The sequence below is a fragment of the Silurus aristotelis genome (assembly GCF_946808225.1).
Source record: "Silurus aristotelis genome assembly, chromosome: 18".
In the NCBI taxonomy this organism is placed as follows: Eukaryota; Metazoa; Chordata; class Actinopteri; order Siluriformes; family Siluridae; genus Silurus; species Silurus aristotelis.
Genome location: NC_139591.1, coordinates 9,978,430 through 10,003,206, shown reverse-complemented (window position 1 = coordinate 10,003,206; position 24,777 = coordinate 9,978,430). Strand labels below are relative to the sequence as shown.

The 24,777-nt window shown below is 37.6% G+C and overlaps 1 protein-coding gene across 18 annotated transcripts in view; it reads right to left on the bottom strand.

Annotated features, from left to right (window-relative positions):
- nbeaa (neurobeachin a) overlaps positions 1 to 24,777 on the bottom strand; it is a 162,560-nt gene that overhangs the window by 101,196 nt on the left and 36,587 nt on the right. The gene's annotated exons all lie outside the window — the stretch shown is intronic.

Here is a 24,777-nt window from a genome sequence, read left to right as displayed (position 1 = left end):
TAATTTCCAGACTATAAAGCGCACCCATATATAAGCAGCACCCACTGAATTTGACAAAGATTTTTATTTTGAACATAAATAAGCCGCACCTGTGTATAAGTCTACACTGAAACTAATGAACTTTACACAGGCTTTAATGAAAGACAGTGTCTGTTACACGGTGTAACGGGTGAAATATGTTGTGGCTCCTTCAAGAGCAGAGCGGCATTTTGGGAATAGCCTGCCGCCCGTTATAGCCTTTTTCCGCTATTACTGCGTGTGTGCAAGACCGAGGAATATGTCCTTATTATTTTCTGATGCTCATTTCTAAGTTTCTTTGACTAACCCGTAACGCTGTTGCCAAGAAAAATAAAAAAGCACAAGTTTTGGAAACCTGTCTGTGCTTATATGATTTCTGTTGCAACTGGAGTTAGGGAGCTATCCATGACCCAGACTCAACGCGTTACAATGGCTTGTATCTGAAATGTAGCCTACCAAGTAAGTCATTGTTCACGGTCTTCCTCCTTTCTTTCACAACTATTCCTCTTGGGAGTTTATCTTTTGTCATCGTCGTGCGTTTAAAAAAAAAAAAACTTTTTTCTCCCGATGCCGTGCAGCTCAGAACACAGGTGAGGTGCTTTTTTTTTTTTTTTTTTTGAAATGTCATTGGTCTAATGTTATGGGCTCAGTTTTTGGCTTGAAGTTTGTGAAACCGGGAAAAACCCAGGAAAAATTCATAAATAAGCTGCTTCGTTGTTTAAAACGAGGGAAAAAAGTAGCGGCTTATAGTCCGAAAAATACGGTAATTCGGAATGATAGCTAATAAAGTGATTATATTTATTATTAAGTTATACTTGGTGATCTGATTGGTCACTAGATTGTTTAATTTGTTTAAGAGTTTAATCCAGTCACCAATAACTTGAAAACATGCAGATCAACAAATAATATCAATGTGAGACTAATGTACACAGTTCAGCAATAATATGTGCTATGACTTCAATAATAGCCAAAATAATATTATATACATTTATATTATGCATCTGAAATTTGAATATATATATCTGTACTAAGAGTAGAGCTTCATCAACTAATCGATCAAACATCAAAAACTGTATAATCCTTATCATGTGAAAATGGTACAGTTAAATGAAGTGCTATTGTGCAAACTGTTTGCTAACTTCAGGGCAGTTGCACTGAATCTGTTCTGTTGTGACCCGTGAACATCAAATTGCGATAGATCGATAGAAATAAATAGACAGAAATACAGACACTCCCGTGGCATTTGCTCTATAAAAGAGTTTCCTAGTACAGTGCATTTACTTAGTCCAAAGATGCACAACACCTGCTCCAGCAGTGACTTTTCATTTTCATTTTTCATTCAGCCAGCTGGACAGCCTCTTCTAGTTATTAGCCATATTCAAGGTAAACTAGTTAGTCTTTTTCTAAAAACCTTCTTATTCACCACACATCAGAATCCAATAAACAAGTGTAGGCAAATCGTATTTGCTTGGACATCCAGGATGAAAAAAAGGCAAGCTGGTTAGGTGGACTTAAAACTAATATTCCTCAAGAGATAAGATAAATGCAATGTAACTCTCGCCCTAGGTCGATGCGTTATCCTATTTCTCTGATGCATTGTTCCAAATGGCTTTGTCACTTCTAAAACCCTGAAACACAGAGGTTTTGCTTTTAAACAGACACTGATCATTCTTTTTTGAACAAGAAAGGCCATCCTGGTCTCTGCTGCATCAGATCAACACTATGGGAATTGTCCAGGGCAATCAGAGCCACATCGACCACTAAGAATGTAGAATTCATTAGCTGAAATTAGGCCAAAGTCTGATAGTGTTTAGGCACAGTTGAGAAATTCATTTCCTACCCCTTATATCCTGTAAGAGTTCCACAGAACATCTCATGCCGAGGGTTAATGTTTGGACATCCTTATTTCTGCCAGTATATGTATTTGGAGATGTGTTCAAAGAAGATTGGGCCATTTCAAAGCAGTTTGTCATTTCTACTGACACCTCAGTGCACACCACAGTGCTTGGTGCCGGGTTTGACACTGCTCCATGGCAGAAATGTATCCACCATACGATGTTTAAAGTGATGTTGCCAGCAACCATCTATTATACGAGCTATACGTTGCCGTGTGCTTTCGGGGCTAAATCGACAAAAAAAATAGTCACTAGACACAAGTGAGGAACCAGGCAAAGTGGCAGCATTTGGATTTGCATATAGCTCAGAATACCTGTAAACGCAGCAACAGTGCTGACTGGAACAGATCGTGTCTGCAAGTATAGTTGAAGAGACAGCTTGTCACAGGGACACGGATAAAGATTCCATGTAGCAACGTATTGATGGGAAACCAAGAATGATGCAAAGGAGGGACAATCAGAAAATGAGAAAAAAATCTACGGGCAATCTGAGCAGAATTTCGAACAGCCAAACAGAATAAAAAAATCTCTTTTTAATACTCTGTTCAAATCAAATTAATATTTACAGCATTGAACTGTACAGACACATGAGCACATGGTTTGTTTTTGCTTTTTTTTCTCCCAGCAGACTAGCGGTAGCATATAAATGCCTGTTCTTGTCGGACATCATAAATGTATGTTACGTTTTTCTTTTTCCTTAAACCAAGCCAATACTTTCACCATTCCTGGATCTTTATTATTATATACGGTGGCTAGACATTTGTTCAACAGACAATTCTAAGCAACACTTAGACCTTTAAAGAAGTCGATGATGACCACACAAACATCCCGAACCATCTAGAGACTGGTACAGTATATCAGGAGATTTCTTCGTGATAGTCTCCCTAAAATAGTTAAAAATGTGCTTAACGCAAAGGAAAGTCACAGTAAATACTGACTTTTGCCTGAAGAAACCATTTTGTTCTGTAAATTGTTTTTGATATTTTTAAATGTGTACATATTTCCAGTATTTTCTGTGTGTAATTTAGCAAAGAGACAAAAAATAAACATGGTCATTAAAACTTTGCTAAAACAACAAAGCTGTCCATATGTCCATTGTCAATAGTGTATGCATGCACATACACACAGAGCTGTTATGAATTTGGAAGCACTTTAAAAGCATTTCAACAAGCTCATGAATAAACAGAAAGATGCTGGGAAAAGAGACCAGAAACAACATATACATCTTATCCAACAATGTTAATATCTCTAAATTAGATGTCTATAAATGTTTTTTTTATCCCATATGAATCTTGAAAGCAAGTGGTGTAAACGGTCAACAATAAAATAAAAAGATTTAGTATTAAATTATTTACAGTAATAATGAGGAAAAACACCCCTGACTCCCATCATCTACTGCACATCACATTGTCATTCTTTGTTATTGTTGCAGCCTAATTGCTTTCTTAATAATCTAAATCTGCACACACATTTTAAAACTGGCAAGTCTAATTTCGCACAGCTGCATATAAAAGGTTGCTCAATTTCATACTGTATTTTATCTGCTATATATACACGTATGCATATATGTTCGTACTACATATTATACTTTTTATGGCATTAATTACAGATTATTGAGGCTGACTGCATCTTGCCACTAGATTAGAATGTTGGGGTTTATTATTGTATATTACAGCAATATTGCTGCTGTAATATAACTAAGATTTTAGCCAAATGTCTTTTAAATACAAAATAAAAGAGACTGCAGTATATAAGCAACACAGTCTGAGTATACAGTTGAGTATACAAGCCATCACACTTGCACTGGGTTCAGGTAGACATTTAAAAAAAAATTTTTAAAGCGTCTTTTTTTTTACTTTACGTTGCACAAACTAGAAAGTAAAAAAAAAAAAAACATGGACAGACATTTGTCTATACAGTTCAATGCTGTAAATATTAATTTGATTTAAACAGAGTATTAAAAAGAAAGATGTTTTTAATTCTGTTTAGCTGTTCGAAATTCTGCTCAGATTGCCTGTAGATTTTCTCTCTCTCTCTCTCTCTCTCTCTCTCTCTCTCTCTCTCTCTCTCTCTCTCCCTATATATATATATATATATATATATATATATATATATATATATATATATATATATATATATATATATATATATATATATATGTCATTCATCTTCTCCCGCTTATCCGTAATTCGGGTCGCGGGGGCAGCAGTCTAAGCAGATTCCCCAGACACTTCTCCATGTGGCTCCAGCGGTTAAGGCCCTGGGTTACCGATAGGAAGGTCGGGGGTTCAAGCCCCGGTATCGCCAAGCTGCCACTCTTGGGCCCTTGAGCAAGGCCCTTAACCCTCTATGCTCCAGGGGACTCTTACGAGAAAAATAAATCAAGGACCGTGACGTCGAAGCGACGTGGGGCCGCCTTCCCGTGGGCTCACCACCTGCAGGAGGGACCGTAAGGGACGGTGCCGTGAAGATTGGCCAGCAGTCGAAGGCGGGGGCCTGCTTAGACTGCTGCCCCCGCGACCCGAATTACGGATAAGCGGGAGAAAATGAATGAATGAATGTACCACTGCTGAGATCACCGAGACGACTAAGAGGAGTATGCACTCTATGAACTTGTATGTAAACTGAACGCACAGTAATTGCTCTACTTCAAACTTCAAAGATTTTACTTCCAGAAACAAATTAAAGCATTCATTTAAATGTTGGATAAAACGATTCTCTGTTATAAGATTCTTGATTAAATTTTCCTTTACCGAAGGCCAAGAACACAATTGGCAGGTCTGTTGTGTGTATGATGAGGCTCAGTTTGATGAACACTCCTTTACTTCCTCACACATAACATTATCTTACTGTTATGGTTATGGTCAAATATCAATTGTAAAGCATAAAATTCTGATTCATTCCACCATTTGTGCGCCGCACTATAAGTAACGCTGTGTGCTAATGGGCTGCTGCAGGGATGGCCACAAATGGCTTGCCAAGACAGTGTTATTACATGCGCCAAATCCATTTGCTCAATAATTACGGCCTTTAATTCGGTCACACTGCACAGCTCCCTCACACACACCCATACACAGACGCACTAAAAGCACGAGAAATGATCTCACTACCATACAAGCAGTCCACAGACAAATGTGATCCAATTAAGAACATGCAATAAAACTATGTGAAAATGGATTAAGACGACATGACCGAATATTTCTTCCAAACCTGCTGGAGGGTTAGAAATGTAAAATTAAAATAAATCTTAACATGAGTAATATCAATTCTAAATTATGCTATAATAAATTCGCTCTACCATGGTCCTGGAGCACCACTGCCCTGCACATACTGGCGGTTTCCCACCTCCAACTCACCCACTCTTACTCATCAGCTAAGTAACATGCTTGAATAAGGCTGAACTGGGGTGTGTTAGATAGAACATCAAGCATAGAACATCAACGGTGCATTAGTAATGAGTAATGAAATTCAATGGTTGAGTTCTAAAAGCAGAAATGCTGGTTCTTGAATCATTCATTTAGAACGGCATCATAAATGTGACTGATATGATGACTGTGTGAACGGCCAGCTGCTCTCTCTCTCTCTCTCTCTCTCTCTCTCTCTCTCTCTCTCTCTCTCTCTCTCTCTCTCTCTCTCTCTAGCCATTTGCTTTGAAGGTCAAGGACTGCAGAGGTTCATGACTAACCATCTGGTTTCTTGCTATTTACTTTCACAAGGCTAGACTGACTGATTTCCATATCCATGAATTAAGTTTTTTCCACTTACTGATTGGAGCAGTCCATTAAATTCTGGAACATATGACACTGTTTACAATTCACACCCTTTAAGCCATTGAAATTTTGAAGTGCACTGAACATCGAGACTATTACCATAATCATAATTTTGGAGTGCATCTCAGTTGAACAATATTCACAGCCTTAACTACATTTGACAATGCAACACAGATCCCAGATTTCCAATAAAATCAATGCAGTTCAACCAAAGGCTTTGATGAACAACATAATTAGAAGTAAAGCTGAAATTGGGAGACTAGCCAGAGGTATGAGCAAACCTGTTCTAGTGGGGCATTGAGCATCTAATTATGCAACTGCAAGACTAGCAGTCCATTCAATGGCAGTGCCAAAAGAGAGGGAGACAGCTGGCATGAGCAACACAACTACTTTCTGGAGGCATTTATTATAACCCTTTAGCCAAAATAAAAATTCATGGTCCAACAAATATTTAATAATCCTATATCCTACAAACATCGGACAATTCCGATTAGTTGTAGTTTGCTATGCATATGAATTAAACACGCTCCAAATGGCCTTGACAATAAATCACTCATCCCACAAAAATAATGTAAAGCTACACAACACCTAAGTGCATCCGCTCATCCAGAAAAAGAGTTAATAGACCCTTTTCACCCTTCCGCACACTGCACAGTAGGAGTCATAGTAGCATGTTAATCCAGTAACTCCTGAAATATTTTGTATCTCATTACATGTTCAGTCAAAACTTCTCCCATTTTTACAAATGCATGCGATTATATTACACACACACACACACACACACACACACACACATTGTACATTTAAAAATGAATCTATTCAACCACAATAATTTTTTTTTTATGTTGTATAGTTTTGAGAGAGGAATGTTGTCTTGTTCATATCTAATACAGAATCCTACAGTAACTGTTCAGCAGTCCTGGGTTTTCTTTGTCGTATTCTTGATGTGCCAAATATTTTCAAATGGTGAAAGATCTAGACTACAGGCTGGCCAGTCCAGTACTTAGGCTCTTCTATTACGAAGCCATGCTGTTGTAATATATGCAGTATGTGGTTTAGCATTTTCTTGCTAAAATATGCAAGGACTTCCCTGAAGCCTTGCCTTAGTCCATTTTAAATGAGCTTTGGCCCCTAAAAGATGGTAGGGTTTCTGGTTAATTTTAAAAAATGGTTTCTTCTTTGCATGATAGAGATTTAACCTGTATTTGTGGATGACACAGCAAAGTGTGTTCACAGATAATGATTTCTGGATGTGGAGGCCATGCCGTGATTAACATTGCTAAATAACATTTGTTTTTAATGCAGTGCTGTCTGAAGGCCATTGATCACAGGTGTCCAATATTAATTTTCACACTTGTCCCTTGCATACAGAGATTTCTCTGATTAATCTTTTAACTATATTATGTACTGTAGATGATAAGATATTCAAAATCTTTGCAATTTTATGTTAAGGAACTTTATTCTGAAATTTTTCCATAATTTGTAAACACAGACAACAGTCTTATTTCTGAAAGACTCGCTAAGATTTATTTTGGTAGATCATCACATACTGACATGCTACTATATTCATAAGCAGAAACAAAACCGGTTTAGCAAACAAAACCATAAGATTCTGATTTTTTCTAATAACCTCCACTCCTCATTCAGCCACAAGGGTCTTAGTAAAAGTCATGTACAGTTTTGTTTGGTAAATCGCATATGTTCATATAATCCAATATAATAAAATCTGAATATAATATATTGATTATTTGGGTCTTATTTCTTTCCAATAAATGCTGTAGAAAATGTATCATTTATCTATAGAATTTCCATAAATCAAGCAAATTACTAATTTTGCACCAATAAGGAGTTCGGTTATATGTATTTTCTAAGATCGCTGAAAGATCACTTTAATTTCTTAACTACTTCTAGTCTTATAAGCCGTCTCTTTCTCCAACTCAAATTTTAATCAACCCCCTTCTTTTAATTGCTTGCACTTTAGATCTTTTAAGGATTACTGCGATTTGACCATCTGTTGTACACTGCTTTGTTTCCCTCTTCTTACAATTTGCTGGCCTGAATGTTTTCACTCATTTCTCTCTCTTTTATTTCTCACATCATCTAAGACAGTATCACCTAACTGTAATGGCAACACACCAGCTTGGCCTTTTTCTGCTCTAGCACTCTCTCGCTCTCCCCATGCGTTGCAATTTATCAAATGAGCCAGGTTAGAAGTGCCAAGCAATCTGCGCTCACTGAGACTGACCTTATACAGAAGATGACCCAGAAATTTAGAACAGAGACCAAGACTTTGCAAAGACTACCGTTTCACACAGCACACAATGGCACGAGTGTGGTTTTCCATGAAAGCTCCAGAGAATTGGCTCAGCAAGTCGAGGACACTTCAGATGCAGCTGAGGTTACCAAGCAAGGTCATTTTAATGAGCTCTAACTCTGAAACGCTAATAAACCAACAGAAAGGAGCCGGGAAAAAAAAGAAAAAGTTGTAAAGCAGGAATTTCATGCTGGGAACACGACTCTATGCAGCGTGACAGATTTAATAATAAACTCACTCTCCTGTAGCTTCAGCTGTAGGACAGCAAGTCACACTTCTCCACAATAACCCCGGTTTGCACACAGAATTTCTTCTACACAAGCATATACTGTATGAACATGACCTTCCTTTTTGACTTTATAAAGAAATGCATTTTTGCTTCATCATTTATGCCCTGCATCCTCATCTGAGCTGATATTTGTGCAAATGAACATAACTCTACCAATTGCTGGTCATTTTAATGACAATGACAGAGGTCAGGGGTGAGAGGACACTAGAGCGTGGCCGGTTAGCCATTAGTCGGCATTAGCCTGTGGAGAGTAAAAAGGTGCATTGAAGAACCGCATCATTAATCGGAGCCTTCAAAGGGGCCTGGAATGGTCCGCTTTAACAGTGTGAGAGCTAATTGTGTATTCGGCTACCCGGGATAATTTGCTCCTATTGTGCAGCAAGAGCCAATTCAAGACACGAGATCAGAGATTAAGCACTTAACATGAGCTAAAAGGAGCTTTTCATAGACAATGAGGAGGTGGTGGGAGAGCTGAAGGAGAGCTGGTAATTAATGGTTGACCACGATTTTAAAATGGAAAAAATTACATAGAGCACAAATAGTATGTAAAATATTTATTGAAAGAACAAAACGAACAAACATCACAACCCTCTAATCTCATGAATCGTGCTCATGAAGTGATCTTCAGTCCAAAAGCGCCCTCTTATTATGTCCATGTTTTTGTTACAAGCTCTCTACTGAACAACCAGAGAAATCAAGCCTCCATTTACATACTGCCATAATGCTGGTGAGAAGCAGACGTAGAGCTTCAGACCTGCTGACAGATTTCCTCTCTACATTCATCACTCTCTGCCTCACAGCTTGAGAGGAACATGCAGTATGGCAGAATATATCGGTGTGAGGGGTATTAAAGGTCACAACTTTAAGACTCGACTGAGAGAGGCTGCTAGAGAGGTAAAAAGAGCTCAAGAGAAGGATGGACTGGTGGTTAAGATCTGAAATTCATGAGCCAAATTTAAGGTTGTATTACAGTGGATGGAAAATTCTCCTCCGTGTCTTGTGCAGTTGTAATGTACCTGATTCAACTCGGCTAGCATTGGAGCTGGAGGAGTTGTACTTGAGAAAGATATTGACAAATATGTGAAAATATGTGTGAAGTCCTCACCATTGGAACAAGTGGGGCACCATCAGCAGGTCAACCAGATACATTTTACCAAATTTAAATGGGATTTAAACATTAAAACACATTTTAAAATGTAAAGTGGTGGTGTAGTGGTAATGTGATAATATAGATCATAAAGTTGAGCAATATTTATACATAGTTCAATATTCAACAAATCCATAATGTGTATTTAACATCCTATGCACAGACAAAAGCTTTAATACGCTACAACTAAAAGAATCTGATTGGATACAAGTGTAGACTGATTTTCTGTAACAGCAGCTCTGTTTGTTTTGGCTGCAGCCACAGCTTTATGATATTGTTTCTTTAGAAACAGATAACACTATGATCTCTATAATGTGCATCAAAGAAAACCAGAGTGGTGCAACAGTTAAAGTGCCTTTTGTTCAAATCCTGATGAGGCCACAGCCATTGCCAGGGTTTAAAAGGGCAAAACTTTTACTACTAACATTACTGTTTCCTGTCAATGAGAGTACAAGCTAATCATAAAAGTCTCTGAGCTCATGTACTCAAGACCGGGATGAATTTTTGGGGTTATGCTGCCCTCTGATGTAGCAAATTGGTTGTTAGGTAGGTAGTTAGGTGGGTAGTTAAATAGTTAGGTGTTTTGCAAACATTCCACAGCATTAAATGCAACTGAAAACATAAAATGTATGATGTTTTGATTCTTTAATAAATAGGAAATTGTTACCTCTGGAATATTGCTGTTATAAAAGAGGCACATGTAGGTTCTACACAGCACAAAACACCCTTCTAACAAATACACTACTACTGCCATTAGAATTAATAATCTCCTTCTAATTAATATAGTAATGTAGTAACGTAATGTTCAGGAGCAGCAGTTTAATTCATTTTTTTCCCCCAAGCATTCAATGCAAAACTCTTCCACAACTCCACCCAAGAAAATGACTAATATGAATGATAACCTTGCCGCCAACCCAAAACTTCATGATCTTCCATACAATGTGCATCATATAAACACAGTGTCAACATAGTTTAAGTATGAAAATAGTCTATGAAACCTTGTTCTGGTTTTAGAAAATGTTGCAGTTTACTTTCCAACTAACTAATTCATGCAGCCCTCTAGTGGCCATGGGTCTTTGTGCATCACACACATTAGATCAGAAAAGATCAGATCAGACAGCTGGATTAGACAAGGGGAGCGAGTTATTCGCTAAAGCATTTGGAATACTGATGTGGACCAACAATCCTGCTCTGCTGAAACTACTGTAGTTCTGAAAATTCAGGCCTTCGTAGTTTTCCGAGTTTTTTCTTTTCTTCCCACATAGCATCTCCAGCTGTCACATTCTATATGGAAACAGCAACGCCCACATAATTTAGTGACAGAATATAGCCTGTGGGGAAAAAAACAGCCGTTATGATCAGTTCTCAGCACATCTCAGCCACTAAGGAGGACATGCAAAGTCCATTTTAAGACATAAGCTGTTCATCTTGTTAGGTGTAATACAATAACATCCGACATCTGACTGTCAACTCACACAAGAACATGCAATGTGTCATTTAATTTAGTTTACATGCATGATCATTTAGTAATTAACAGGTAACATGTTTAAAACTGGATTAAACTTGTGTCTATGGTAATTATTTGGATAAAAAGAAAACCAATGCAGGAGGGATTAGGGATGTAGCACACATTTGGCACTGTGTTTTTTTTAGCTATGGCACATTTCTCTAAGACGGACCTCTCTAAAATTTTGATCCTACTGAGCAGATTCTCAGAAATGAAGTACAAGTACAACATTGCTCTAAAAACAAGGGTCATGATCATGCATGTCATGTGGAACAGGTACAGATACTGGAGCATAAAGGAAGTGAAGAAGAAATTGGTTTAGAGACTACAACACTGCTGTGTAAGTAATCTGTAATATAAACCATGATACCTGATCATAATGTGGTGCATTTTAACACAGGCTTGACTATGAAATGTCAAGACAGATAGAGAGACACTGGGGGTTGAAGGGGACATATGTCTCACCTGTTCTTTACCTTACTGTGTGAAATATGGATGACAGGAGGACGATCCCTGCCCAAGGTATGACATCTTCTGGCGATGCTCCATGTGTGATTCATTCACGGTTTCCAGCCTGACCACTTTCTCAGTGCTCTCTGTACTGCACTTTAGTGTCCTCTCTCAGCCCTTAATACCTCAACCTAAATCTAATTGTCATCACACACTAGCAGTCACATGTCAGGGACAAACCAAGCAGCCAATCTTTCAGTGTCACTCACGCATATACACATGCCCTCACTCTCACTATTCCAAACCTCAAACACACACACAATGACATCAATGAAGCAAGGAGAAAGGGCCTTTTGTTATCTCAGATTAAGATTTCTGGATCCATTGTGATGGCCATCTGCTCATTCCATCCCACAATCCCCTTGGGGGAAACGCAGTCCAGTGGTCCTGCTGTTTCTGTGAAGCTTCCGCTTGCCACTGTGGTCAATCAACATGTCACTATCCATCATCATCAGGAGAGACAAGGAAAGAAAGACAAAGCTAGTTTTTCCCACGAAAGAACATCCGTTTACCAAATAACGCATACAAATTCATGGTTAAAAATAAATCAATTACACACCTCTGTATTTAAAAATAATAATACAAATCTTTCAGCAATTCAAGTACAATTCTAACTTTTCATGCAAGAAAATATAAGCAAATGTTGGATCTATTCACAGGGTTGCAATAAACAATATGGATTTTGTTCCAAACATAAAAGCACACTTTAGCGAACATTATTATAATAGACTGTAGCTGAATCTAACTGTCCATAATGAATCGAACAGAATGGCCATTACATAAATCAGAAGCTCACTGCATCACTTTACACCAGGGCATTTTTTTTACACCTCTAATATTTTATTAGCGATGCAATTCTGTCCAAAACTCCTTGGCTTGTTACAAGATGAGCCGAATGGCTATCTAATAATGGTCAGTTTTATGCTAGTCAGCACTGCAATAAAGACCTCTGAAGGTTAATTAGATTTGGACAGTACAGTCTCATCCTTGGCTCTGGTCCCTGTCTATTTCTAAGCTTTGGAAGAAGCAACAGCAGCAGCAACAGCACCATACAAAGCTAAAACACATCCACAGTACACAATGCTCCGGCTGAAGCTGCTGTGTCAACACTTCTCAGCTGAAAAACAGTGAATACACCTCTCTGATCTGTGCATACTGCAGTAATGTATTAGCAAGGGACAGGAGAGGCACAGACAAGCGGCAGTTATGGGAGAGAAAACAAGAGAAATGGCAATATGAGCAGGATCAAAATAGAGCAGTAAGAGGGTACAAGGCAACAAGGAAATCCCAGCTCCCCAGAAGAAACTTGTGTGTTTCAATTTTATGAAGGCTACGGTGAAAACAAAAAGCCTATCACACCCACTTACAAAGCCACTGATGGCCTAGGGGACGAGATCCAATCCAGTGGATTCAACTTATAGTGAAACTCACATAAACAATGAAAAACATGAGACACCTGAGGCACAACGCACCTGCTAATAAACTCAGGCGCAGTCTATTGCGAACACAGTAATCAATGTTTAATCACAGTATAGCATCTGATTTTATTTAAACACAGAATTCTTTAACAGTGTTTTAGTCAACCACCATTAACTCAAGGAAGTATTTTGTGAGTAGTCCTGTGGGACACATGCAGTATACCAAAAATGAACAAAAAGAAATCTTAGGTGAGTAAGTGATTAGACATCAGGAATGTTTAAGGAGTAATTAATATCCTCAGGTTGCATTTAAATCGCCTTTCACTGCACACATTCACAATTGTTAAATAAATGTTGAATACATTTTACTTACAGCTGCACTGTTTTATTAGCCAAAGTAATCAAAAATTATGTGAACAACAGATCATCACACTCATACCGGATGTGGTTCTTCCTCAGAATGCTAAGCATATAAATTAATAAAAATGTATGTGTATCATTAAGATTTCCCTTCATCGAACTGAGATTACCCTTTATCAAACTTATTCCCCCCACTAAGAGGCCGAAACAGGTTCGAGCATCACAATACACCTTGTGTATCATGTATACATATACGGTTATGGCGGGTTTTCATCAGTGTCAACAGCCGGCAGGCAGGCAGGAATAAAGTCCTCTCTCTCGGTCATGTAGCATATCACCCCACTTTACAAAGTACTAAAAAAAAACCAAGCGAGCGAGTTTCATGTGCTGCCAGTCTTACAATAACAAGCATGATCTACTTTTTTATATGAATAATTAGGGTGATTCATTTATAGCAGTCTGTAGACACATATAGTGTCAGAACATTTTCTTTAATGTTGCAGTGGTACTATCAAAGAAGGTACACAACATGCACTGTGTAATATATACATGCTAAACATCCAGGGTCATATTATTATTTATTTATTTATTTATTTATTTTTAGAGTGTCTATTATTATTATTATTAAAGAACCTCCATTATTGAAAGTCAAATAGCTTAAACTAAGATTAATTTCAGAGTGCTATCTATGGTAGCTGCCAGACAAATGCAACCTCTTTTTAAAATCTAAAAATCACACTCTAATAATGTCCTGCATATAATATCACAGAACCAATTATGCATGCACACCTACACTTATTAGACCACTCATTACATTATAGATTCAAATGATTAAAAACTCTAAAGAAACGATTAGAAACAAAAAAAGCAAACAGAACTATTTTCAGAGTAATTGCAAACAAATATGTCTCAAAAGAAAATCCTGAATCACAGACACCACTGTGAATTAATATGACAACTGGACTAAAAAGCTCAGTGAGAAGAAAGAATGTGGAAGAGAAAGCATTAGAGAATTAGAGATAAAGAATGATAAACAAAAGTAGAGAAAGACAGAGAGAGAGAGATCTACCCACACATCTCTCTTATCTTCAGCCAGCAGGGTGTACATCAGCCTCAACCAGGCATCTTACTGCAAACATACAGCATCCCTCACTGTCTCCACACCTGCCAAGTGTGTGTGTGTGTGTGTGTGTGTGTGTGTGTGTGTGTGTGTGTGTGTGTGTGTGTGTATCATGTATATTAAGCAAGGAAAGGCATTGAGGATTGATGTTGGACCTACATGACCCCACACTATCCAGTGTTTGTGTATGTGTGCAGAAGTGAAAGAGAGAGAGAAAGACAGAGAGAAAAAGAGATAAAATGGCCTTCATCTCCATTTTGTATTGCCAAAAAAACTAAAACAAAGTGAAAGCCTGTTGCAGCCTAATCCTCATGTTATGCACAATGTTAACTAGCATATGGTTTGAATGCTTATAAATGGGCATAAGTAATCTGAAAAGAATAGTTTATTTAGCCAACATAACATTTTCTGCTGCATTATATAAAGTTCCCTCATGTAGTAATTTTTGAGACTAATCTCACAGGACACATTTACATTTTTTGGTATTAGTTATATTAGTTAGCTAGATATTAGCTATTCCTCAAGCTTTAGCAATAGTCCTTTAGTAGCTATATCTGAAGACTAGAATTGTGCATAAGCACACAGGAAGTTTTTATTTCATACCAAAATAAAAGATACTGTATGGACAAGAGTTGTATCGGACCATAACAGTTACATGTGCTTTGTGAACATCCCATTCGACATTTAGTCACCATTTAATGTAATAATAACCACCGCTTTTCTGGGAACATGCTTCATTAGACTTTGGGGTGCTTGTAGAGATTTGTGCTCATTCAGCCACAAGGGTGTTTGTAAAGACAGATACTAAAGTAAGGTGGAAAGGCCCTGGGTGCAGTTAGGGTTTCCAATTCATCCCAAAGGTATTCAGTAGGGTTGAGGTCTATAGTAGGCCACTCAAGATCCTTCACTCCAACCCATGTAAACCATATTTTCGTGGAGCTGGCTTTGTGCATGGGAAAGTGGAAGAGGTTTGGATATTCTAATCCAAATAAGCGTTCAATTTTGTGTCCCCAACATCGTAGTAACTATTCGGGTGGAACCACATATTGCTGGAAAAGTCTGGTGACCCAATACTTTTGTCCATACAGTGTATAAGCTTACAGGGCAAAGAATGATCAGAATGATGAACATGGCTAGATGCTGCAGTGTGTTACCTTGATGCATCTAATGCATCTACTCATAAGTCTGTGTTATCTGCTTTATGTTGGTTAGCACTGTGATGGTTTAAATGACTAACAAATATTCTTTGTATAAATTTACAGGATTATTTGAAAGACTTCCTGTGGGTGGAAGTCATATTAAAAAAAAAAAAAAAAACTGTTGTGTGCACATTTAGTGCATGTAACTATGGTAGCAAAACATAGTTATATATGGTAATGTCATGTCAGTGTATGTTTACAATGCATTTATAATGTTTTTTGCATTTTCTAGAAACAATGTGCTCTGCTTAAACTCCTTATAAATCAGCCCAATTCTAATTATTTTTTTGTATAATATGCAGAATATCTAAAGGCATACATTTTCTTAATTGCATAAGGAGATTCCCTAAATAGATATTTCTCCAATATCCTAAAATAGTCTCATATTGCTCTTATAGAGAGTATGTTGGTAATTTCGTTGACTGACAAAAAAAAAATTTTTTTACAGTATAAAGAAATTATTGGTCATGTATGAGAGAACACCAGCTTGTGTGGCTGTTAGTTCAGGCTGAGAAGTACTGGATGGCTTCCATGCATTTTAATTCGTGTTTGTGGAGATCTTTGGGTTAAGCCGTTATCCGTATACCTGTGGCAGCAGTTCAGATGTAGTCCAAGCCACAGACATGCTGTCATGCTAGAACTTGGCCATCACCCAACACACATGTTTAATGCCTAATCAGTGTGTGCTCCTTCATGCTCTTGCATTACATTAGACTGATTCTATAAAACTGCTTCGTAACAATGTGCACTGCTAAAAATGTTATAAACCTATATCTGCATTAAGGTTGAAGAGTTCATATGATTCTGTGCTGCATTCTGCTAACTATAGGGTGGCATGCAAAGTCATCCTAATCCATTAGATAATAGAATAGGGCTCAGTGACCGCTGACTCACTTTCTGTGGACGGACTGAAGCTTATGTCCCTCCCTCTTTTCTCTTTATCTCAATGAGCTCTGGCAGCAAAAAAAAAAAAAAGCATTCAGATCTATTTTGGGACACAATTAAACATTTAATTGCTTGGTTCTGTTCATTGGTTGGGAAAGACAGAGGTGCTGTTGAGAGTTACTGTGTGAGGATGCCAGGAAAGAGTGTATATACACACATACCATACAAGCACAATTAAACTTGTTTATGTCTACTATTGATCGTCCATGCAAGGCCACAATTCAAGCATTATTTTATCCACACAAGCCTGAGAAATAAATAATGCTTTCTGTGGAAATTAATACACCTATGCCCAAAACATTTTGTTCACTCCCAAACTTTGTAGTTCCTTTCACATGTCTTGACCGACTAATTTCAAAAAAGTAAAGAAAGAAAAAAAGAAAGAAAGCAAGAAAGAAAGAAAGAAAATTCATTATGATGGAAATATTTTATTAAACCTCACTTCTTTCACCATAATCAAACTGTGGCCATAAAATAGGTACAGTCTTTTACCTGTACAACTCATTTGTGTCATTTGTTATTGCAGTGTGTAGATGTTAATTTCACTGCCATCATTCTTTAAGAAATATTTTTTATTCAGACATTTGTGGAACACTATGCTATGTAATGTGGTTCAGGACTGCATTAGACCAAATACAGTATATAAAAAAAAAAAAACCCTGACAAAAAGAAAAAATTAGTCTGAGTCGATCTGTAGTCCCTATAGGAACCATGCCAGTTATCCAAAGTTCACAGAAACAAAGTGAAACAAGCATTCAAAAGGCCAAAACCCTCAGGCACGGGTGAGCTGAGAATGCTAAATAGCTTGGTCTGTTTAGAACACCAGCTCTGCTCAGGAAAAAAAAAAAACAGGCAGAGTATTAAGAGCACAAGTAAGGGCACAAGGGGGAGAACAAGGTTTTGCCAGCCAATAAACAGCTAGGAGCTAAACCCTGTGGACTATTTGCTGAAATCTAATAATTGAAGGTTAGACTCAATTATATAAAAGGATAAATATGTACCCGCAAAGATACACAAGGATGTCTTTAGGATCCTCTAATGTCATTGGGTCAATGCCCCAATCTATATTTTTTCCAGTCCTATTACCAGCCCCTGCTTTATATATTTTGGGGGGATTTTGGTATAACTCTCCCTGTCTGAGAATTTTACTTGAGGGTCCTGGAACCTGAATGCTTGTTGCTCTGACTCATGTGGATTTCCATGCTGGGTTTATGGTTCTAAAAATTATACTTTTCCCTCCTGGGCTATATCCAAAACACACACAAGGTGACCTCAGTGCAAAATGCAAATTAAGAAGGGTTGGTTGGCAGAAATCTGCTTATAACACCTAATGCCAAGTGTAATCAAGGCTAGTGAATAATTGTCCTGGTCTAACAGAAATACAACAAACTTGCCCCTGCATACCACACCTGATGCAGCATTGTATATTTTTACAAGAAAACTGTCATTATGTCATTAGTTCTTCTGTACCACTCAGGACCTGGGCAGCACATACAGTGGGGAAAATAAGTATTTGACACATCAGCATTTTATCAGTAAGGGGATTTACAAAGATCTTGAGAGAGTTCTTTGCTTTTACCTATCATGAAGTCTTTCCTGTGTGCTTCCTGGGTAATGAGAAGCCTTTATAGGCCATCAATTAGGACTAAAGCAGCTGATATCAATTAGTACTGATAGGGGGTAGAGTTTCTCTCTCAATACTGACAGATTTCAGGTGATCTCCTGGCTTTCTATGTCATTTTGCACCGTGTTATATGTTCAATACTTATTCCCTGTGTCAATTTACTTTATTTATTATGACTCAACTTGTATACTTAAATATTCTGATTTCTTTGTATGAATACAATATTTGGCTTGATGGCTACATCTGGTGGAAATTTTGTGTCAATAGCCCACTTAGAAATCCCCTTACTGATAAAAATGCTGATGTGTCAAATACTTATTTTCCCCGCTGTATCTAGACCATGTAATGAGACTTCAATGTGTAACATATCAGTGTTAGGGACAGGGACTGGGCCGATCTGCCTGTGATCCATCACCACAGGGTTTGGCTTAGACAAGCTGTCTGTCCAAATCCTATTGAAATCTCTCTATATAATTCCTGGTCTCGAAATTTGCCAAGTACACAACTCCATATGGTGTATATGTGCTCTGATGTGGAAGAATAGAGGGAGAGAGTTTGTACATTTCCAGCATTCTGCCTTCATTATTTTAAATACATTCAGCATTAGAAAGAGCCAGGGAAATGCCTTGTGACAGATGTGGCCAAAAATCTTTAGATATTCAATGTGCTGAATTCCAAAACCTGTACAACTGACTTTTTTTGTTTTAAAGTATAGATAAATAAATTATCTACTATGCATAAAATATAATTTTTCTTTTTCACTCTTGAAAATTACATTCAAGAGTGAACCATAAAAATTTCGTTATACAGCTAATAAACGTGGAGTGGTATAATTACTAAAAGTCTGGTGATATAGTTAGTGCAGCTAATAATCAGTGATTACTGCAAGCAGCTCAGCAAAGGCTTCAAGGACTTTTGAAGGAGAGCCGGCATGTAGCGGTACGCAGGAGACATCGAGATGGAAGAGTCACAGCTGTTTCTGTGTCTGTATTAAAAACGAGGTCAGGAGAAAGTGATGCTGTTATTAAGACTAGTGTGTGCTTTCCTGGAAACGTAGTCTACCACTTATACAATAGCAGCATTCAAGGTGACTCAACTAGTGTTATAGTCTTGATGTCTTACCATAAACATAACTGATGACAGCTCTAATACGCAAGCCTTCAAGATTACACTACTCACCTTACTGCATAAATTTTTACAGTATCTGACAAAAGTGAGTGCACCCCTCACATTTCAGCAACCATTTTATTATATCTTCTCAAGGGACAATACTATCGAAATTAAACTTGGATATATTTTAGAGTAGTTTATGTGCAGCTTGTATAGCAGTATAGATTTGCTTTCCTCTAAAAAAAAGTTTGCTTTCCTCTGAAATTTTCCTGGTAAAAAGTACCAAGAAAATTGTGGCTTGCCTACAGTCTAGCATGGTGGTGGTAGCATCAGGGTCTGAGGCTGCAGGAGTGCTGCTGGTACTGGGGGCTGCGGCATTTTCAGAGGACAGTAAACCTGTACTGCTTTAAAAGCTGCACATTGAATACTCTTAATAATATCCATTTTTTTTTCTATAGTATTGTCTTTTGAGAACATAAAATTAAAAGGTTGCTGAAATGTGAGGGGTGTACTTACTTTTGTGAGATTCTGTAGATGCCCTGATTCAATTTAAATTCTAGATTAAATTTAATACAGATAAATGTTTCTATTTTGGTACTATGGTTTCTAAAAGGTACACATGGAAACATACACTATGTGAATAAAAGTATTGGGACACCTGAATTTTCCAGCCATATATAGTTCTTTCCCAAACTGCTATCGCAAAACTGAAGGCACACAATTGTACGGGGCCTTTGGATGCAGTAGCATGAAATCTTCCCTTTACTTGACCTAGGAGACCCAAACCTGTTCAAATTAAGATTAAATGTGAAATGCGATGCTCAAAATGCAAATACCATACTAGTGACCAGGCGTCTGCAAACTTTTGGCAATACGGTGTACATTACTCTGGGAAAAGGTTGCAGATATATGACCAAAAGATTGGAACCTGTATATGCTTTTTGAAAATTCCTATTTCACATTTGGGCCCAATTTGCTATTATAATACCCGCCATTCTTCTGGGAAGATGCTCCACTAAATTTTAGAATGTGGTTGTGGAGATTTAAGTTAGGGGAAAATTTTATGCTACTGCTTTCAAAGCCCTCCTATAAAATTGTGTGACAGTTTGGGGGCGAACCATATATTGTTGTAAAAATTTGTAAAACATAAAGTCTGTTTTGTTTACCTCTATATTTTAAAAGCATATAGAATGCTTTCACACCAACATTATTTATTTAGCATTAAAAGCATCACTAACCATTAAAAGCATAATTTAGCATTAAAGCTGTTGTGTCTAAATCTGCAATTTTAAGCTCAAAAGAATGTAATAAACAGGCTTTCTGTTGCAATCTGCCACTTCTTGCAAAATAAATCTAGAAGAGATCAGTGGTAATAAAATTCATGTTAATTAAATTCACCACTATATTGTTTTAAATATTTGTGGAAACAAATGCAAGAAAGACTGATTAATCTCTTTTAAGAACAAGTTATTTCTTTTGCAACTGGATACTGGAAAATTACCGGTAAATGCTAGTTCTCTACTCGTCTTCTCCATCTCACCTCTCAAAGCACCTTTTATCTGTTCACATTCTAACTCCATATCCAGGACCTGGAAGGCTGCAAAATCATGGTGTTGTAATACCACTATTATGAATGAAGTAGTTCTCCCATAGTAAGGACAGGTTGCTTTTCTCCTCTGCATGCCAGAAAAGGCTAGTTCCCGCTTCACGCTCGCTCCTGCTGAGGAAAGGTCAGCAAACGGACAGCTAAAATTCCTTCCCTCCCTCAGAGCTACTCTAAAGACAGGCCATTAAATACAGGCTGTACAGCACATTTTTACTCAGCAGGCTTATGTCTAATTCTCTCTCTTTCTCGCTCACTTTGCCCAAGTGTGTATAAGTGTTACCAAAGTTTTGAACAAAATCTTTCTGTTTCAACAACATAGTGGGTAAAAAAAAACATTCGTACAATGGGTTTCAGGATGTATACAAAAACAGCGAAAGCGCCTGGAATGGTGGAAGTAGTCACAGGCGTCTGCCTACACGCTGAAGACTGTCAAATTCCTATTATACCCTTTTCTGGCCACAAGTGTCAAAATCTTGCAGAGTGCACTCTTATTGGTTACCGACATAATACTTTAAAGCACAATGAGCTTTTTAAGCTATATAAATCTCTGTGTTTGTATGAACCAGGGTAAAGTGAGTAAATGAGGCATGTAAGAATGGGACATGAGGAATTTCCTGACCACATTATTGGGTAAAAAGCATCAGAATCTCTAGAAATAGATGTGAAGCTAGTAACAATACCATTTAGGGGGCCCTTCATTACATAGCACCATTAAATCCATAACTTGTCATGTTTTTTGGGGTTTTATTTCCAAATTTTTCCTAATAATGAATAACTAAGAGAAATGCTAAGAGAAAATAACACCCTTTAAGTTAATCCCTTATGCAGTGTATTGACAGATCTCTGAAGTCACCTCTTTTACTAAGACTTAACTGAGAAACATGCAGAAAACTTTTTGTAGAAAATAATTGTGTCTAATTCAGGCCTGTTAATCATGTATGAGCGAAATTAACTTGGTGCTAAAACAATGACGCACATAAGAGCTTCATTTCTAGTTTGTGAAACAGAACTAGTTTGGCGACAGAAAAAAAAAAAGCATGAAAAAGAAATAATATTAATACAAAAATAAATGTGAAAAATGACAATTATGCAGCTTTAACCAGCAGCACTCATTAAAAAGTTAAAGCACAACGTGCATGCTGCTCTGAATAATCACACGCTCACCAATTAATACTGGTCAAACAGCCAAAAGAGAAAGAATTGCGCAACCTTACCACAGCCTTACCTACATCAGAAAGAGAGTAAAAAAGAGAGAACACAAGAGAGAGAGTAAAAGAGAGAGAGAGAGAGAGAGAGAGAGAGAGAGAGAGAGAGAGAGAGAGAGAGAGAGAGAGAGAGAGAGAGAGAGAGAGAAAGGCGAAAGAAGGGGGCAGGGGGGGGGTAGTTGTGCAGTCACCATTTAAGAATTGTGGGTTTGTTTGTTTTTTGGCTTAGTTGACATTTACAGTATTTGGCAGACCCTATTATTCAAAGCAACTTACACTTATCTTATTTATACACTGAGCAATAAGTAGCCCAGTGTTACTACTGGACTAGCAACTTTAACAGAACGTATTTAATCAGCTGCCATAACCAACTCCCAATTGAACTTTTTACAACCACCATCTCTAAACACTGCATCACTTGTAGGATAAAAAGTGCGGTGCCTTATTCATTCATCCCATATAATTCAGTTACTGTATAATTATTTAGTACATATAATAAATGCTTGTTTAGGCAAATGGAACATATTTGATCCTTTTCACTACAAGCGGTGACATGGTCTGTTTTCCACATGGCTTCGCATTGTTTCTGCTATTCATGGTGCACTTGGGATCATGTGGAACAGCGACTATCATTTGTCAACATGAGTATGAGAAAAAAGTGTTGCACTCTTTCCAGCTAAGTGCAAACTGTGCAGAATCCACGCTAGAAAATGAATTAAGAGCACGATATAATGTGATTATTCTGTGCAGCCCTAATGACAGCAAGCAACGTTTATATGCACACAAATATGCAGGCCAATTCTTCACCTGCCATCCTTTGTATTGACAGTTATTGAAACTGCTCTCCGGTGACAAAGAAAGCATCTGGACATAAGAGAGGCTGTCATGTCTGATCCTGCTATGCTCACTTCTCTTCATTTAGTAATTTTACGGAATGTTAGAGGCTTGAGGCCTGAGATGACAAGTGAAAGCCACTGTCAGTTCGCGGCTTAAGAGTGAACAGGATTTGCTCAGGAATAAGAGATGATGACGAAGAATGCTGGAGATGGAGCCTGCTGATGTGGCACATTTGTTTTTATCTCTAGGAGATACCCAGCTGGAAAATTGTAAAATAATGTAATGCAAACATAAATTTAAGGTAGCAGTACAATAAACCTGACCTACAGTCATGGTGTGTACTTTAAAATGATAGCAACTGTACAGTATAATGGTTATAATGTTTCATCTGGGAGGGAGATAACAGTTAAACACTAAGCCATTCTAAATTTATTCTAAGCTATTCTAAAATACATTGTAATTTTTTCCCCTTTGGGCAAATGCCTCATTACTAGTAGTTTTAACTCATAAGCAGCCCCTCTTTTGACAATCGACAGTGGTATTACAAGTGAAACTTATTTTCTGTTTGAACTGCATTACAAACACACCTCTTGCTGGATATTTGTTTATCTCAGGATTTACATTTATGGCATTTGGCAGAAGCCCTATTAAAAGCGACTAACATTTATCTCAGTCATACAGTTGAGCAGTTATGGGGTTAAGGGCCTTGCTCAGGGGCCCAGGAGTGGCAGCTTGGTGTGGTTGGGATTTGAACTCACAGCCTTAACATCCAAAGCCCAATGCCTTAACCACTAAGATACCATCTCATTAGCAGATGTGTTGTGCATAATGCCTGTGTGCCATGTTTATGAGCAACACACATATTTTGACCTAAACAGGCCATTTTACATATCAGAGGATCAAATGTCCCCCATTTGGTCCTGAATAAACTCCTCAGCTTTCTTTGAAAAACTTACACAAGAACAAGTCAAGTTAAGTTTATTTCTATAGCGCTTTTCACAATGGACGTTGTCTCAAAGCAGCTTTACAGAATTTAAGAATTAAGGTGAATGATGTGTATTTATCCCTGATAAGCAGGTGCATGAGGCAACAAAAAACACCCTTAGATGTTATGAGGAAGAAACCTTGAGAGGAACCAGACTCAAAAGGGGAACTCATTATTTGGGTGATATTAAGAGTATGATTATAAATCTTAAAGCAATACAAAACACCAGGGACCAAAAGCCATATCTCCTGCTAGAGCTAGAACCTTCAATAATATAGTACTATGATAAAGTCTATGTCTCACTGAGCCCTTTGGAATTTTGTGCACAAAAATAGAAATGTGCCAATTTTCTATCACTGACGTGCATGATTTGCACCAAATGCTAATAAAACTTAAAACTGTGCAACTGACTGTTTAGTTGAAGTTTGGCAAACAAAACAGAAAAGAGTGCTACATAACATACACTAAGAAGGTCTTGAATATATATAATTAGCAAGATTTAGCTGAGCTCAACAATATCACCAATTATGATGTTTCAATTGAGGAAGGCAAAAATTGCAATCAGGAAAAATAATAATTGTGTAAACCAGCAGCATAGTGGTGCACCAGGTACAGTAACTAGCTTAGACCATGGCCAAAATAATCGACAGAAATCTTTAAATGCATCTTCTCCCTTCCATGTTTGGACCTTCTAGAATCACTGTGCAATTCGGACCACGATTTAGTCGTCTAAAATTTTTTTTAGAAATTCCTAAAAGATTCCTTTAATCCGAGTTTAAAATCTGTAGTCTTTGATCACTCGTTTCACATGTTCACCGACATCCGATTAATGTACGTTGCGATTATTTCTTTCCTTCAATGATATTCTGCCAGATTTCAAACACTCTCCTGCAGTGTGACTTCTACAATGACTATCAG